Raw genomic sequence first — 17,731 nt, forward strand, 5'->3', positions numbered from 1 at the left:
TTCTATTTGCATTTCAGATTTCCATGTTCCCCAGTATTCCTTGTCACAGGAACGCAGTTGTGAGCGTGTCATGGTGGCACGGTGGCTCAAGGGTTCGCGCTGCTGTCTTATAGAATTACGGGCCTTGGTAAAATTGCACCGTTAGTCCAGAGCCTGTATTGAGCTTTCACATTCTTCTGTTGTTTGTAAGTGCTTCCTTAAGCTACTCCCGATTCCTCCCACAGTCCAAACATGCAAATTGTAAAGGAATTGACCATGTTAATTTGCTCATCTGTCGCTACTTGAGTTGGCTATGGGAGTTTCAGGGACAGTGGAGGAGGCAGGATCGCCATAGCAGATACATGGACAGGGTAGCAGGTGGTTCTGGGTGCAGTGCTCTTCAGAGGTCAGTGTAGGTTCGATGTGCCGAATATCTCATTGTTAAAATTTAGGATTCCACGTGAAAATTACAACAAAGCTGAGAGTTACTGAGACCATCATCTCTGCACCAGCTCGGAATGAGTGATTTCTTGACTGTTGTTGTTCTGTATTCTCACATGTCCCGGCGCATTGTGTTCTCTGTGTCTGTTTTTCTAAGTCCGAATATCCTATGCATATATGCTCAACCGTATCGATCTGGATATCCAGTGATTAAAGTTTATACATAACGTACTCTTCTCTCCTTTTAAACTTATCCTGTTGGGTTCACATTGCGTTACATTCTATCTGACAGAAAGAGAGATCATGACTGGGGCAATATCTCCACAGCCACTGTTCGCATTTCTTTGTGTCTCCAAGTTAATGGTATGTCCACTCTGTCCCTGACACATGAATCCATGGTTTTTAATGAGCAAGATTTTTGTAAGTGCCAAGTTTGACTTGCGTCTGAAGTCATGAAAAGTCAATTATTGTTTTACGACGACTCCAGCAATAAGATGCTTGTCAATTTTTTTAAAAGTATCCTGACCAGCACTGTGTGTTGACATTCCAACGCAGCCTTCTGAGGGCAGTGAGAGGGACGTCTAGACAAATCCAAACTTCTTCTGTAATGCCAGGACAACTCTGTCATTTGACAATCTTTTGGTTGGCATTTGCTGCAGCGGAGGAGAGAGCAGCACAGTAACAACAACTTGATTGTGTAATTTTTCGGGAGGCAAGCGGTTACAGCTTTGTAAATGTACAACATTCTGAATCATATAGCCCGCGAAAAGAAATCATCCATCATTTCTCCTCACCACTAACTTCGCTAGAGCAATCGTGTTTGAAGATTAAATCAATAGTAAATGATGTTTACATCCAATCCAGTCCAAATGTTAATGTGAGATGGAAGTTCTGTAGTGAATGTGTTAATGGAACTGTTTGTTCAGAGACTGTGATTGATGTCAGTCTCCATGGATCCTAACTGTGTCACTGGAGGGTTTCTCTCTTCTATTAATAAGAGGATTCTTTCAATGTGTTTTGCCATTGTCGCAAGAGTTGCATTAATTCCGTCACGAACAGAGTTCAGCAGCTCCATAGACACGGCAAGGAGAAATCAGAAACTGAGAACATTCGACTGGAATGTTGCAACAATAGATCAGAATCTGAGAACAATGGATTGGAATGTTGAATCAATGGATCAGAATCTGAGAACACTGGACTGGAATGTTACAATTACGCACAGGCGTATAGCCGAAGGTCTTTTCTGGTTGCCAAAGGTTGAGTCATTAACAAGAAAGATACTATGTGGACTCCTCATTATTCAGGCCGGTTATTATCCAGTTCTAGCTATTATTGGTATTCCTGGTAAGTCCCTCTAATTCTGCTCATTTATTAATTACAGAAACCATGTCGAAATTCTTTTTTTTCTGTTTTGTATATCTGGTAAATATAAAAACGATTGCATTTAGTTTCAGAATAAACTCCATTCGTTATCTGTATATTTCAGAAACTTTCCTCACAAATATCTAAGAACAAGACAGCAAGCATCGTTTTTGTCCTGAACTTAATTATATCTTGAATTATCTTCCATCACCAAACCTGTCCACGACCTGTTTCGTAATAACCCGAATCTCCAACTCTGCATCATTGCGTTTGCTGAATAAACCATTATCTAAACCAAGGTGAAGATCACACTTTACATATCCAGTTCTCTTATGGACACTGACCCAGTTACACATATTTCAATCATAAACTTGTTCTTGTCTCCAAATTTACTTCATAATGGGGACAATGTGTCAGAGTAGGAAAGATGCTGGATGGATAATTCAGAGTCACAGGTCATTACAGGAAAGACACTGTTTCAAATCCTACCACAGCTGGTAGTGGAACATAACTTCAAATAATAAGAAAGGAAATTTTAAAAAAACAAATTTCACGAACTGTAACCATAAAATGAGCAGCATTTTGTCCAATAACCGATCCGTTTTACTGATATACTTTGGTACTGAAATATAACATGTTACCGAGTTTGGATTAAGAGTGATTCAATCCATAACAATGTGCTTGGTTCTATACTGCCTTGTTGAACGGCCACAGTCAATGGAAATAAGTGATGGTTATCAAATGTTGCCCTTGTCAGCGATGCTGAAATCCCACAAAATAACAATATAAAGGGTAAATCAAACAATGAAAGATTCTGGAGATCTGAAACAGAAAGAAACAGAGTGTTGAGGAAACGGGACACATTTGGCAACCTCGGTTGACATTTAAACAGGATTTTCAGTACAATGATCACGTGTCAGTTCTGAAAGTAGCTGGGAATTAGTGTAATGTGTGCTGGTGGAGTGATCTCATGTATGAAGAAATAGAGAAAAAGGAAAAGGAATCAGCCAAGGAATTGTTGATAATTATCTGGGATGGAATTAAAATATGAGATTAACATTACTGATTTTCCACCTTTTCCCATATTCCTGAGTGTCATGCCCAGGTCTGTACATGTCCCTGTTTAAAGTGAAGTTAAGTTTCCTCTGTTTCTATTCCGTGAGTGTGGTCATCTTCTTTTATTCACTAATGGTTCATCAGTTTTATTTCTGAGTCAGTATATGTTTCCCTTGATAAGGTATTGATGAGCTGCCTTCGTAAACCATTGCATACTGCCAGTGTTTAGCCAGTAATACAAACTAATGAGAGGGTGGTATTTTAACACTGAGCGGGTGTACCATGTCCGTGAAGATTTGACTTGTTCCTGTTATTGGAAAGTCAGAGGAAGTTCGCTCGTTGGTAATCTTGGATTTGTGTTGTCAGCTGCACTGATTGTTCAGGGAGTTCTGAGGGTCTTGTATTCCCACAATGGAAGTTTGTAGATGACGTTGGTTTTGTCCATGGGTTGTACTTGGTCTTTCAAGTTTGTTAGTTTTTGTTTGAGAGTGTTGATGGGTTTGTGTGCTGTTAGGACTCCGAGAGGTCCGAGTAGTCTGGCTGTCATTTCTGAAACTTCTTTGATGTATGGTAAGGTGATTAGGGTTTCTGGCTGTGTTCGGCCTGCTTGCCGTGGTTTGTTCCTGAGGAATCTGCGCACGGTATTTTGTAGTATCTGTTCTTCTTGAATACGTTGTATAGGTGTTTCTCATCTGTTTTCCGAAGTTTGTCTGTGCTGCAGCGTGTGGTGGCTCGTTGGAATAGTGTTCTGACACAGCTTCGTCTGTGTGTGTTGGGATGTTTGCTGGTGCAGTTAAGTATTTGTTCAGTGTTGGTCGGTTTTCTGTACACGCAGGTTTGTAGTTCTCCGTTGTCCATTATTTCGATTGTGACGTCCAGGAATGCGAGCTTGTTGTCGGTTTCTTCCTTCATGGTGAACGTTATGCCTGTGAGGGTGTTGTTGATGATGCTACATGTCTCTTTTATCTTGTTTCGTTTTGTGAAGACAAAGGTGTCATCCACCTAGCAGACCTAGATTTTTGTATTGATAGTTGGTCGGGCTGTTTGTTCTCGTCTTTTGTAAAAGTTAGAGAACAGGTTGATTGGCGAGAGTGAGGAACTTCAAACATCTTGAATTATGAATGTTTATGTATTGGAAAAGTTCATGGTAGTGAAGGTTGGTAAGCTGCTGGACAAGACGAGTGATGAATTTAGAGGGCTACATAGATAGTGTTGGAGAATTGAGCTTTTGGGATCTGGTAGAGACACCATTGGTCAATGGCCTCCTTCAGCACTGTCAATTCCTTAATTGAGGAGGGAGGAAAAAGTTCATCAAAACTCTTTAGATGATGGAAAAGCATCCTACAGAATGCAAAGTAACCTGTCTGAACGCAAAGTGGAAAAACAGAAAACCAACAGATCAATAACTTGACATCGGGTATGAGGAAAATATTTGCATTTTCTTTCATTAACGATAACCAGACCCTCGTTGAATAATGATATGATTGAGCAGAGTCAGCCGAGATTCATGACAGGGAAATTATTTTTGATAAAAATACTGGAGTTTATGGAGAATGCTCGTTCTGACATCGACGAATGAGAAGCGGGGGGAGTAGTGTATGTTAATCATAGAAGATATTTTCACATGGTTGCGCACAGGTGAGTGACGACTGTAACAGTGTAGCGGAAGGGAGAATATACTAAATGAACTGAGAATTGAATGATGGAGAGAATCCTGAGAGCAGAGCTCTGTTCTGTTCTGAAGATTACTACTCATTGGTATCTCATGTATGAGTCGTTGAAACACCACGATTCACAACGCAAATAAGTGATTTGAACAACAAATGATGTGGGCATCATATACAGTCCTTTTCATTTTGTATTTCTTAAAATGTGAGAAGTCGGGAAACACTTTTCTCGAAATGGACCTTGATGTCCTTGGTCATAAGTCAGTAACAGATTTCATGCAGGCCGTCTATGAATTACGACAGTGAATTGTATGTTACCCTTCATTACAAAATGAATCGAGGTAGGAGTAAAGCTGTAGAGAGTTCTTGAAGCAGTCGTTGGGGTATTCTGGACAGAGTTTCGCTCCTTTCTAAGCAATAAACTCAACGTCACAGAGACAGTGCAAAGAATTTTCACCAGATTAATCACTGGGTTGATGAAAGTATGAGTAGAGTATGAAGGAAATAAGTGTTCAATTTGTAGCACGCTGACAGAATAAGAGGTGATTGTATTAAATGTTGAAGATTACGGACTAACACTCATTCTGTCGAGTGAAAGATATTGATGGCATAAGAAATTGTATTTCCGCGATGATACCTTGCCTGATAGTTTACGTATCTCGGTGTGCTCCCCATATTAAGCAAGACAGAGCTCCAGGTTCTGAATAAACTCTCACTATCTCAATGTGCAGTTAGTTTGTGACTCTGCACAGAACATCATAGAACATAGAACAGCACAGAACAGGGCTTTCAGCCCACGATGTTGTGCCGACCACTGATCCTCATGGAAGCACCCTCAAATTTCTTTGACCATATGCATGTCCAGGAGTCTCTTAAATGTCCCCAATGACCCTGCCTCCACAACTGCTGCTGGCAACGCATTCCTTGCTCTCACAACTCCTTGTGTAAAGAACCCGCCTCTAACATCCCCTGTATACTTTCCTGCAACCAGCTGAAAACTACGACCCCTTATGTCAGTCATTTCTGCCCAGGGACATAGTCTCTGGCTATCGACTCTTTTCATGCCTCTCATTATCTTGTTTCCCTCAATTAGGTCCCCTCTTCTCCTCCTTTTCTCCAATGAAAAAATTCGGAGCTCAGTCAACCTCCCCACATAAGATAAGCCCTCCAGTCCAGGCAGCATCCTGGTAAACCTCCTCTGAACCCGCTCCAAAACATCCACATCTTTCTTATAATAGGGCAACCAGAACTGGATGCAGTATTCCAAGTGCGCTCTAATCAAAGATTTATACAGCTCCAACAAGATCTCACTGCTCTTAAACTCAGTCCCCCTGTTAATGAAAGGCAAAATACCATATGCTTTCTTAACAACCCTGTCTACTTGGGTGGCCATTTAAAGGGATCTGTGTACCTGCACCCCAAGATCCCTCTGTTCCTCCACACAGCCAAGAATCTGACCCTTAATCCTGGACTCAGCTTTCAAATTCGACCTCCCAAATGTATCACCTCGTATTTATCCAGATTGACCTCCGTCTGCCACCTCTCAGCCCATCTCTGCATCCTGTCAATTTCCCGCTGTCAACGACACGTCCAACCTTTGTGTCAGTTGCAAACTTGCTGACTCATCCTTCAATCCCATCATCCAAGTCATTAATAAAAATTACAAACAGTAGAGGCCCAAGGACAGAACCCTGTGGAACACCACTCATCACAGACTTCCAGGCAGAATATTTTCCTTCTACAACCAATCGCTGTCTTCTGTTGGCCAGCCAATTCTGTATCCAGACAGCTATGCTCATGTTGTTCATAAATCTGTCAGCAAACATCATGTCTTATTCCTGAAAGAGGTAGCAAGTTCCACCGGCTTCCGATGTCCAAATAGAACACTAGCCTGTCTTATTGGAGATGGAAGGTGCTTTCTTGAGACACGGCACAAAACAAGCACTGTCCTTCCTCACCGTCAGCAAACCACTATAAATTAGCACGTGTGTACCATTAACACTGCAGCCAGGCGGAACAACTTGGAGCAGTCTGTCCGTCCAGTCTCTGCTTATTGGTTTGTCATGTTGGGGCGTTGATATCAAACTCCTTTTTGAGGGCCTCAGAGACTGAAGCCTCCTGATTCAATTGAAGAAGCTCAAGGACATGATTCGGCGACCGCTGGTTCCTGTCTAACCGCTCAACATTTTGACTAGTTTCTTTCTCTTCCTGTTTAAACAACGGGCGGGAGAGAATGGGCTATCCCTTTCATCTAATACTGGCGCGGGGGTGGGGAGCTGATTAGCTTCATCATATTCCAATAAATCAATCTTGAGCTGCTCAATAAGTTCCTCACTTTTTCTTGTGAAAAATGCACTGTCCAGCAGTACTGTAAATTGTATTGTACCCACACTTTAAAAGCACAAGCCCCGAATGTTGTCCGAGTCTTGCTGAACATGAGCATCCGCCACTTCAGGAGATGAGGTGGGCACATTGTTGTGAACATTGTGTAATCTTCAGTGGCTATCCGCACTTCTGATCTTATGATGGGCGTAACATATTGATGAAGCAGCTGAAGATGTTTGTCCCGAGTAATCTGCCCTGAGGATGGCCTGCAGTCATGTCCCATGACAGAATGGTAGATGTCCACGAACCCACAAACATTGCCTGAGTGCTCTGAGTCTCTCCAACCAGTGGGGAGCTTACTCCTGGTTGCCATTAGGTTCAGTTTCTTCGAGTTTCTTGATACCAACCTCAGTTAAGTCTTGCTTGATATGAAAACCTGACACTCTTCCCTTGTGTACACATATTTTATTCATGTCAATAGGTCACGGTGTAAGAGTGAGAAGTGCTTCGTTCTTACAGAGAGTAGTCACTGTCGGAACATCTCCTCTCCAGAGAGTTCGGGGAGATTGATCACTGAGAAGTTTGGAAGACAGGTTATCGACAGATGTTTGACATGTCAGGTAGTTCTGGAGTTGGGGCCGAGAGCAGATCAGCCATGCTCTGATTGAAGGGAAAGTTAGGAGCTGAGGGATCTCCACCTGCTTCTTATGTTCTTTCATTCTGTTATTAGGGGTTTCACTGTTTTTTCATTTTCCCAGAAGTCCTGTGAAGGAATTTTGCAGTAAGACAGACTGAACGATTTTACGAGTAATGTCTGGGGGCGGCATCAGGCATGTATTCATAGTGAATCTTGGTGAACGACATGGCTAATAAATGGAGACAGGGGAACTTCTACAAGAAGAAACAAAAAAATGGGAATTTTTCACAAACTCCTACTCAACCCCAAGAACGTGTTCCAAACTATGCTTTACTGTGAGCAGGGGCTGAACTTTCTCCGCTTTTTTTCTCTGTTCACCAGTTTCAAGGAGAAAGTGGTCTTCAACAGCTCCTGTCTAACTATTTTGAGGAGCTGACTGAAATGTGGTGACGTAGAACTGAGGAGCAGGAGTTGTTCCATGCTCCACCTGGCACAAAGACTGTGGCTGATCAGATTGTGGCTTCACTTTCCCATCTGTGGTTCATTATCGTCGTGTCACTTTTTCGAAAAATATTTAACTAACGCACAGATTTGAATAAATGCACACACACGGGTACCACAGACTTGTGGAGAAGAGAATTCCCATCAAACGGCCTTTTGAAAATTTATCCTGATTCCTCTTCTGAATGTCGTTGGACAGTAACTGTTTCCTTTTCTAGTCCCACTTCTCCATTGATCGCAACAAATTCCATATGCGACCAAATGTGTCTTGTGGCAGTTGACACAGGTCTCAGAGTGGTTCAGGTTCAAAACCTTAGTCCAAGAACTCCCCACCGACGTTCGGGACAGCACCCACGCCCTCCACCTCCTCCATGATTTTCACTTGCTCGGTCCCCAACGCCTGATCTTCACCATGGACGTCTAGTCCCTGTACACCTCCATCTCCATCATGAAGGCCTCAAGCTTCTTCCTTTCCCGACAAACCAACCAGTATCCTTCCACTGACACCCTCGTTCGACTGTCTGAACTGGTCCTCACTCTGAACAAATTCTCTATCCAATTCTCCCACTTCCTCCAAACGAAAGGAGTAGCCATGGGCACCCGCATGGGCCTCAGCTATGCCGCCTCTTCATCGGCTATGTGGAACAGTCCATCTTCCACAGCTACACGGGCACCACCACCCCTCCTTTTCCTCCGCTGTGTCGATAACTGCATCGGCACTACCTCCTGCTCCCACGAGGAGGTTGAACAGTTCATCCAGTTTACGAACACCGTCCACCCCGACCTCAAATTTACCTGGACCGTCTCAGACTCCTCCCGCCCCTTCCTCGACCTCTCCATTTCTATCTCGGTCGACCGACTCAACACGGACATTTACTATAGACCGACTGACTCCCACAGCTACCTAAATTACCCTCCTCCCACCCTACCCCCTGTAAAAACGCCATCCCATATTCCCAATTCCTTCGTCTCCACCGCATCTGCTCCAGGTTGGACCAATTCCAATAGTGAACAACACAGGAGGCCTCCTTCTTCAAAGACCACAATTTCCCCTCAGACGTGGTTGACGATGCTCTCCACCACATCCCATCCACATCCCTCTCCTCCGCAGTTGAACCCCGCCCCTCCAATCGCCACCAGGACAGAACCCCACTGGTCCACCCCTACAACCCCACCAACCTCCAGGTACATCGTATCATCCTTCGTCATTTCCTCATCGCCTCATCTTCTGCCTAGGAACCCTCCAAACTCAAGGGATGAATGCAGATTTCTCCAGCTTCCTCATTTCACCTCACCCCACCTTATCGCAGTCCCAACCCTCGGACTCAGCACCGCCTCCATAACCTGCAATCTTATTCCCGACCACTCTGCTCCCACCCCCTCTCTGGCCTATCAGCCTCGCATTAACTTCCTTCCACCTATCACATTTCCAATGCCCCTCCCGCAAGTCCCTCCTCCCTACCTTTTATCTTAGCCTGCTTGGCACACCTTCCTCATTCCTGAAGATGGAATTATGCCCGAAAGGATGATTCTCCTGCTCCTTGGATGCTGCGTGACCTGCTGCACTTTTCCAGCAACACACTTTTCAGCTCTGATATCCAGCATCTCCAGTCCTCACTTTCTCCTTCAGGTTCAGTGTCACCAGCAAGACATGCAGATAATTAAATTTTTTAAAAAATGTTCTAAACCAAAGTTACTCGAGCTACGATGGAAAGATAAATGAGAAACAGTTTGGAAATTAGCAATATGTACATCAATATTTGGTTTTCTGAGACACAGAAATGTGTACAATCCTGCAAAATATTTATTCAGTGACGCTTCGTCCAAATAATAGTTAATTTCATGACAAAAAGGAAATTGCGAATGTCTCAGTTGTTATTCTTCCTCTGAAGTTATTCTGTTCACACAAGCTGCGAGCATTGGGGTGTGTTCGTGGAACAGATTGATTTAGCAGAATTTCCTTTGCTGCAGGCAGTAGAGATATTCCATTGAATTCTCAGCAGGGATCCTCCAGAAGTGAAAAATATGTCTGTTGGGTTTTCAGCTCTCATACGTTGCTGTCACGCGAAAATCAATCTGAACCATGTACTGTCTCGTTGGAAGTTCCCCTGACAGTATGACTACATCATTGATCTCTTCTCAATTTAGGAGTGATTCACAGTTTAACATGAAAATACATGTTTACATGTGCCTGCATGCATTTATTTACAATAAATTCTAATCTTCATATGACTTGCCGTAAAATTAATGTATTGTTTCCTTAAAATTGAGTCCTTAGTTTCATTTTCTCATCCATCAGCTATGCTTCTGATGCACTCTCCTCTGTTTAGATGATTCAATACGAATATTCCCCACTTTCATACCTGAACTGCCCTGGACTTGTACAGGTCACGAGGGATGTACATACGGTAAACAGTTAACATTTTTTCAGAGGCTATGAAATCGAGGGCATAAATTGGGGCAAGATTTTCATACAGAGGGTAGTGTGCTTGCGGAACGAGCTGCCAGAGGAAGTGGTAGAGTTGGATATAATTACAAACTTTATGAGGCATCTTTATGATGGGTGTATGAATAAGAAGGCTTAGACGGATATGTGCCTAACGCGGGAAATGGAATTACATCAGATTGAAATATCTGGTCGGTGCAGATGAGTTGGGCCGTATGGTCTATTTATTCGCTGTATGACTGCATGCATCCATCAGACCTTCATTTTAGTAACGAGTAAACTGCAACATCTTTGAAAAGCTTCTAAATCAATTGCAAATTTTTCTGACAGTATACGGGTTCAGAACAATACTCAATGCATCAGATTATAATCTAAGCATTGCCATGGACAAATGCAATAAAACACCCCCATGATTTTACCTGACAGCCTTTGTATGAAACTCCATCACTGCATACACTTTCGGAATCACTTGCTAAATCTCCTGACTACGTTTAAGTGATTCTTGTACTGGAACATATAAATCCCTGAATATTACGATTTTTTTCTCCATTTAAGCATTTTAATATCGTATTGTACATCCGTCACAGCACGAATCGTCGTTCAAGCATTACTGCCGAAGATTTTCTCACTAACCTCCCCTGTCTTTTGTTTGCCCATTGCAGAGTCTCCATGTCCAATTAAATGACTATCTTTGTGAATGAACTAATTGAGCTCCAATCCAATCAATCCCCTCATCCACGTCATTGGTATAGATTATAAATAGTTGACAGTCTCACACTGATTCCTGAACTCCACTACGTTCCTGCTTTACAACATGAAAATAAACATTTATCGTGAATCCCTTATAGTTAACCAGGGCTCACCTGTTGCAGAGCAGGTGACTAGATACTTTGGTTCCCTCCAACTCCCACCACACCCCGATACTGTGTAATATACTTACAGGGCTGAATTATTTCAATCTGTTATTGTGTAAATCCTTCGAGGGCAGAATGGATGATTGGTATCTTCATCTACCGCTTCAACAGCCACGATAAGTGCACATTGGTGAGGAGAAGCAGTTCTCCCTTTAGTCCGTCGAGCCTGCTGCAACATTCCGAATGCTCATTGTTGATGTGAGTGTGGCTGAACATTCCTTTTGAGCCTGTCATCTTGTTCATCAAGTCCTCTGGAACCGAACCTTGAATGTTTTTAGTCTCCCAGTGCTCACAGCATATTGAAAATGAGAACAGATTTAACAATCCTAAAGAGAAAGCAACATCTCTATCCCAGTCTGAAATGGGAAAGCCTTATTCTCAAAGATTGTTCCCTTAAAACCAATCACCTTTGAAACACGACAGTTAGGAACAGATATAGACAATTCAGCCCCTCAAACCTGACTGAACTCCGATTAATGCGCATCACTCAAATACTTTCCAAAGTTAGAATCCACTTAATTCGCAGAAAGACAATTCTGGACAGCATAAGTTCATATGCGAATGAGAAACTGGAGCAGAATTAGGGTATTCGACTCATCATTGCTGAAATCTTTCTCCAAGTCAATCACCTGCCTTCTCCGACTGACCATTGATTGCCTATTAATTGTTGCGTTGGATTCGTCTGACCAGATCATAGGTTCTGGTCTTTTATTAGTGAGAAACGACTCGTGGTGATTTAACCTTCGGGCCACCAGACCACAGGTGAGAGAAACGGTGGCGAAGGAAGATCCTTCATGTGGAACTCAAACCAGTAATGGGAACTGATCCCATACTGTTGGCGTCACTCTGCTTTTAAAACAACAATTCAGCCAACTGAACTAAACCAATTCTCTGCCTATTGAAATAATATATATGCATATTTCTATCTATCTATCTATCTATCTATCTATCTATCTATCTATCTATCTATCTATCTGTCTGTCTATCTATCTATCTATCTATCTATCTATCTATCTATCTATCTATCTATCGATCTATCTATCTATCTATCTATCTATCTATCTATCTATCTATCTATCTATCTATCTATCTATATATATATATATATATATATATATACCCCTGTGTGTTTGTGGGTGCGTGACTGGGGGGAGGGGATTCATGTGTTTGCGTGTATGTGCCCATATTTGTGTGCATCTCTTTGTGCATGTGTTCTGTGTATTAGTGTCATTGTCTCTGCTTGTGTGCACTGCAGTCTTCATCTCCGCAATCTTGTTTTCGGAGTGATTCCATTAAAATTGGAATCAAAGTCTCCCACTTGTCTTCTGTCTGTCCGTTTTTTTAAATATTCATACGAAACTCCACTCTGCTGGCGACCCCACACGATTGCATGTGTGGCAGGTTTCTCTTCGAGAAGACACCAAATGATATGAATCTCGAACGATGCACAGTTGTTTTGTTTTTCAAATAGTATATTTGGATGCACAGAGGAGTTTTGCCGAGAGAAAGCAATGTTGTTCCTGCGATATTCCGACCACTATTCAGCCTTCTTTCAGAAATTTCGATTCTTTCTCGTAGAGGTTTTAAGCATTAGGAAACAGTGCAAGTTACTGAATGTGCAATAAATTATCTCATCCTCTGATAAAATGGTTCAGTCGGAGGTGAACAGTTCTATTCTGATGGACCCAACTCTAATTGCAATTCTCCATATGTGTGTGTGTGTGTGTGCGCACGCACACGTGCTGTCATGTTGGATGGTGCTATGACTTGAAATTCTCCCCATCTACATTCCAGACTGAATCATTGAGGCCTATCACCCTCTTCCCCTGTCGCTGTGGGCCGTGTTGTATCTGTTTTAGAATCACAGAGACTGCCAAACCGACATCCACACACAGACCCACGCTGAAATAAATACACATAGAAATGTACCTTCACTTAAATACACATTGATGCAGATACACAAACAGTAATACAGAAACACAGGCATACACAATACTGCCTTGACATTTATACAGACGTTGGGAATCTGTAAGTATATCTTTAGATCTTCGGTTATTTTCTCACTATTTCACTCGCTGTGTCATGGTTTCTCAGCATTACTCTTACACAGACAGTTGAGTTTGCCAGTATGTCATTGTCTTGCGTGGATCACTATGTAGTACAATTTCCATGCTTGCAGATATGTGACAGATGAGGATCAACGAAGAGCAGTGTAAGGTGGCGCACTTTGGTCGGAAGGACTTTGAAAGACAACATAAAACAATGTGTGTCTATCTGGACGGGGTCCCAGAGCAGAGCGTCCTGGATGTGTATGAGCACAGATTATTGGAGATGCCAGGACAGATAGGGCAAGAAGCAAATACTAAAGATACATTTCAGTTTCTGAGCTGTTAACAGTAGGATTGGTAAGCGAGTGCCAACGTGATTCCTTCCTGGTATTTGTTGTCGACAATGTGTTGTGAGCACACCCTCATGCCCACTGAAACAGTGGGGATTCCATATATACCAACTCGACACAAAAGATAAATGGCATCAGGGCCACACATTCTGAGTTATGCCATGGTTACACGGAATTGCCAGTGGCTTTTAAGTGAGAATTGTCTCTCACTGAACATTACTTCTGACTCAATTGTACAGCTTGGATATCTCCGAATCTCCACGCGAGGCATCCTAGTCCTCTCCGAATTGTACAGGATCCCCTCCACATGGTGGCAGGAAGGGGGTGAGGCCACAGATATCGGGCACTCTCACGCTTGGCTTGGCACTTTCTATGCTTTTTCTCCTGGAATGGGAGATTGAAAAGGAGGGAGTGAGGATGGGAGTGGGTGGCCGTGCTGTTTGTGCAGGCATATGAATTGGCGTATTGTCTGTACATAGTCAGTCCGTAATGTTGAATCCATGCAGTGTTATTAATGTGGGAGGATAGCAGAGGTTGTTGGGCGATTGTAGAGGAAGAGGGAAAAAGAGAGAGGTAGGAAAGATGCAGTATGCAGTGAAGAGAGAGGTGGAGAATGAGCCTTGTTAACGGGGCAGTTGCTGTAACAGATATACAGTGAGCATGATGGAGCAGAGAGAGTACAGTGAAGGTCGTTGATGCTTGTCTTCTATTGCTGGTCATTTCTTCAGCCTGCAGAAACTGCACTGTACTGAGTGGTAAGCTCATATCATGCTTGGTGGGTCTGGTGGTGTGGCCGCCTCTGTGAAGAGAATGGTCCTCTTCTGGTCTAGCCCATCCACCAGGATTTTGGTGCCCCCCTCTACAAAACGTTGTGTAATTGCAGCTTATCTGGAATGCTCACGGTAAACTGTGCTCCCAAGTGAGAAACCTCCATGGCCCTTTTAAGGATAACGCCAATGCCAGGGTTCCCGGGAAATACAGGAGCATCCGGGCGATGGTGAGTATCACCAGCCGTTATGCGTGGAAGAATTGAACTGACATTGAATGAGAGGGACACCATGGATTGGGGTATGTTGTTAATAAAGTGAGTTCAAAAGGAAACTCGCTCGGCCTCGTGCAGGCGATTCCCTGCCACAATCAATGATTATGTGACTGAGACAAAGTATTGTCAGATTCAGCACAAAGAGTCTTAGACTTTGCTGAACCTACTCCGCGTTTCAAAGCTCAGCTACTTGTCCAATACTCGCTATCACAGAGAAGGAGCTGAACGTGACTTACCTTTGTTGGGGGAGGTGGGGGGAGGAGGGCAGTATTTGTGGCAAGTCTTCATAAATCTATTATTTTAAAATAGAGGTGGAAAAGGACGAACTGGAACTAAACGGTAAGGTTCAAAACTGGAGGAAGGTCAAATTTGATGATATTAGGCACGAACTAGTTTATACGATTGGAGCTCAGAGTGACCATCTGGGAACGGGGACGCCTTCATAAAAGAGATATCAAGAGTTCAGAGTCTGTATGATCCTGTTAGGGTGAAGGGTAAAGGTGGGAGGTGTGAGAAATGCTGGATGACTCGAGAAAGTGAGGTTCTGTTCCGGATAAGTGGGAATCATGTGTCAGATATAGACAGCAGGAATCGAGTTTTTTTTCAATATTCAGTCATGGGGCGAAGGCGTCGTTAGGTAGGGAGAATTTATTGGCCATCTCTAATTTCCCAAAGGGCAGTTCATCGTTAAACACATTGCTGTGTGTCTGGAGTAACATGTAGACGAGACCAGGTACATATTAGGGTGTCGGTTTGTTCGCTGAGCTGTAGGTTTGATATCCAGACGTTACGTTACCTGGCTCGGTAAGATCATCAGTGGCGACCTCCAAGTGAAGCGAAGCTGTTGTCTCCTGCTTTCTATTTATATCCTTCTCCTGGATAGGGTTCCTGGGGTTTGTGGTGATATCGTTTCCTGTTCGTTTTCTGAGGGGTTGATAGATGGCATCTAGATCTATGTGTTTGTTTATGGCATTGCGATTGGAGTGCCAGGCCTCTAGGAATTCTCTGACATGTCTTTGCTTGGCCTGTCCCAGGACAGCCAGACTACTTAGACACCTCAGAATCCTAGTAGCATACAAACCCACCAACACTCTCAAACAAAAACTAACAAACTAAAAAGACTCAGTACATCTCATGGACAAAACCAACGTCATCTACAAACTTCCATGCAAGGATTGCCACAAACACTACATAGGATAAACAGGAAGAAAGTTAGCCATCAGAATATTCGAACCAGCTAGCCACAAAATGACATGACCCTGTCTTCCTCGTAGCCATACACATGAATGAAAAAAGCCACCATTTCAACTGGGACAACACATCTATCCTGTGACAGGCTAAGCAAAGGCATGCCAGAGAACTCCTAGAGATCTGGCACTCCAAACACAACGCCATAAACAAACACAGAGATCTCGATGCCATCAATCAACCCCTCAGAAAACGAACAGGAAATGACATCACCACAAACCCCAGGAACCCCACACAGGGGAAAGATACAAATAGAAAGCATGAGACAACAGCTTCGCTTCACTTGGAGATCGCCACTGATGATGTTACCTAGCCAGGTAACGAAACGTCTGGATATCAAACCGACTGCTTGAGATGAAAGAGGTATTACAAAAACATTTTGCATCATGTTGAATGTGCAGGAGGATATTGAAGCTCGAGAACTCCGAAATAATCAATGGAATCTTGGAAATTGTCTGTGTCACAGAGGAGTTCTTAAAACTTATAAAGTTGGAAAAATTCGAGCACCTGATCAGATGTACCCTCGAAGTCGTGGAAAGATAGAGAAGTGAATGCTGAGCCCCATGCTGAGTTTTATGAATCGTGGATAGCCACAGGTGAGGCGTTGGAAGACTGGAGTTTGGCTGACGTGGTGTCATTACTAAAAGAATCTAAGAAGAGTGATAAGGAAAAGCAGTGAGCCTGACGCCAGTGGTGGACAAGTTGTTGGGAGAGGATTATGAGGCACAGGATGTACATGGATTTTGAAAGGCATGCACTGATTCGTAATAGTAAACATAGATTTAAGCATGGGAATTTTTGTCTCGCTAACTTGACTGAGTTTTCTGAACAAGTGACTAAGATGCTTCATTGAGGCAGAGAAATTTATATTGTTGAAATGTACCTCCGTAAGTGATTTGACAACTTTCCACCTCGTAGACCGGTGAATAGTATATGTGGAATACAGGGAGATGTCGCCATTTGATTAGAAAATTGACTTGAAGGTCGGAGTTGAGGGTTATCGTGTAGAATTGTTTTTGAACTGTTCGGCTGTGACCAGGGGCGTGCCACAATGATTGGTGCTGGTTCCACTAGTTTTCATTGCTAAAATGATTGTCTTGGATGTGAGCATAGGAGGGCCAGTTGGTAAGCTTGAAGATATCACCAAAATTTATGGTGTAGTGGACAGGGAAGAAGGTTACCTCAGAGTACAACGGGATCTTGATTAGTTGGGACAATAGGCTGAGGAGTGACAGATGGCATTTACTATCGATAAATGTGAAGTCCTACATTTTGGAGAGGCAAATCATTGCAAGACGTATCCACTCAATGACCAGATCCTGCGTCGATCAACAAAAAGGCCTGGCAGTGTAGGTTCATGGCTCCTTGAAAGTGCAGTCACTGCTGTACAGGATTGTGAAAAGGCTTTGGTATGTTTGTCGTTATTTGTCAGCAATTTTACTATAGGAGTCGGGACGTCATGTACAGGTCAGTAGTTCCATCACCTTTCAAATCCTGCATTCAATTCTAGCTCTCCTCTTGTGGGAAAGACGTTATTAAAGTTGAAGAGGGTCAGAAAATATTTACAAGAATGTTGCTGGGACTTGAACATTAGAGACAGTTTGAATAGTTTGGGGCTACTTTGCCTGAATCGTGAGGGGCATGGACAGGGTTAATATCAAAGATCTTTTCCCCAAAACGAGAGATCTGCAACCTAAGGTGAGGGGGGGAAAAAC

This window comes from Chiloscyllium punctatum, chromosome 46, assembly GCF_047496795.1.
Source record: "Chiloscyllium punctatum isolate Juve2018m chromosome 46, sChiPun1.3, whole genome shotgun sequence".
NCBI classification, from domain to species: Eukaryota; Metazoa; Chordata; class Chondrichthyes; order Orectolobiformes; family Hemiscylliidae; genus Chiloscyllium; species Chiloscyllium punctatum.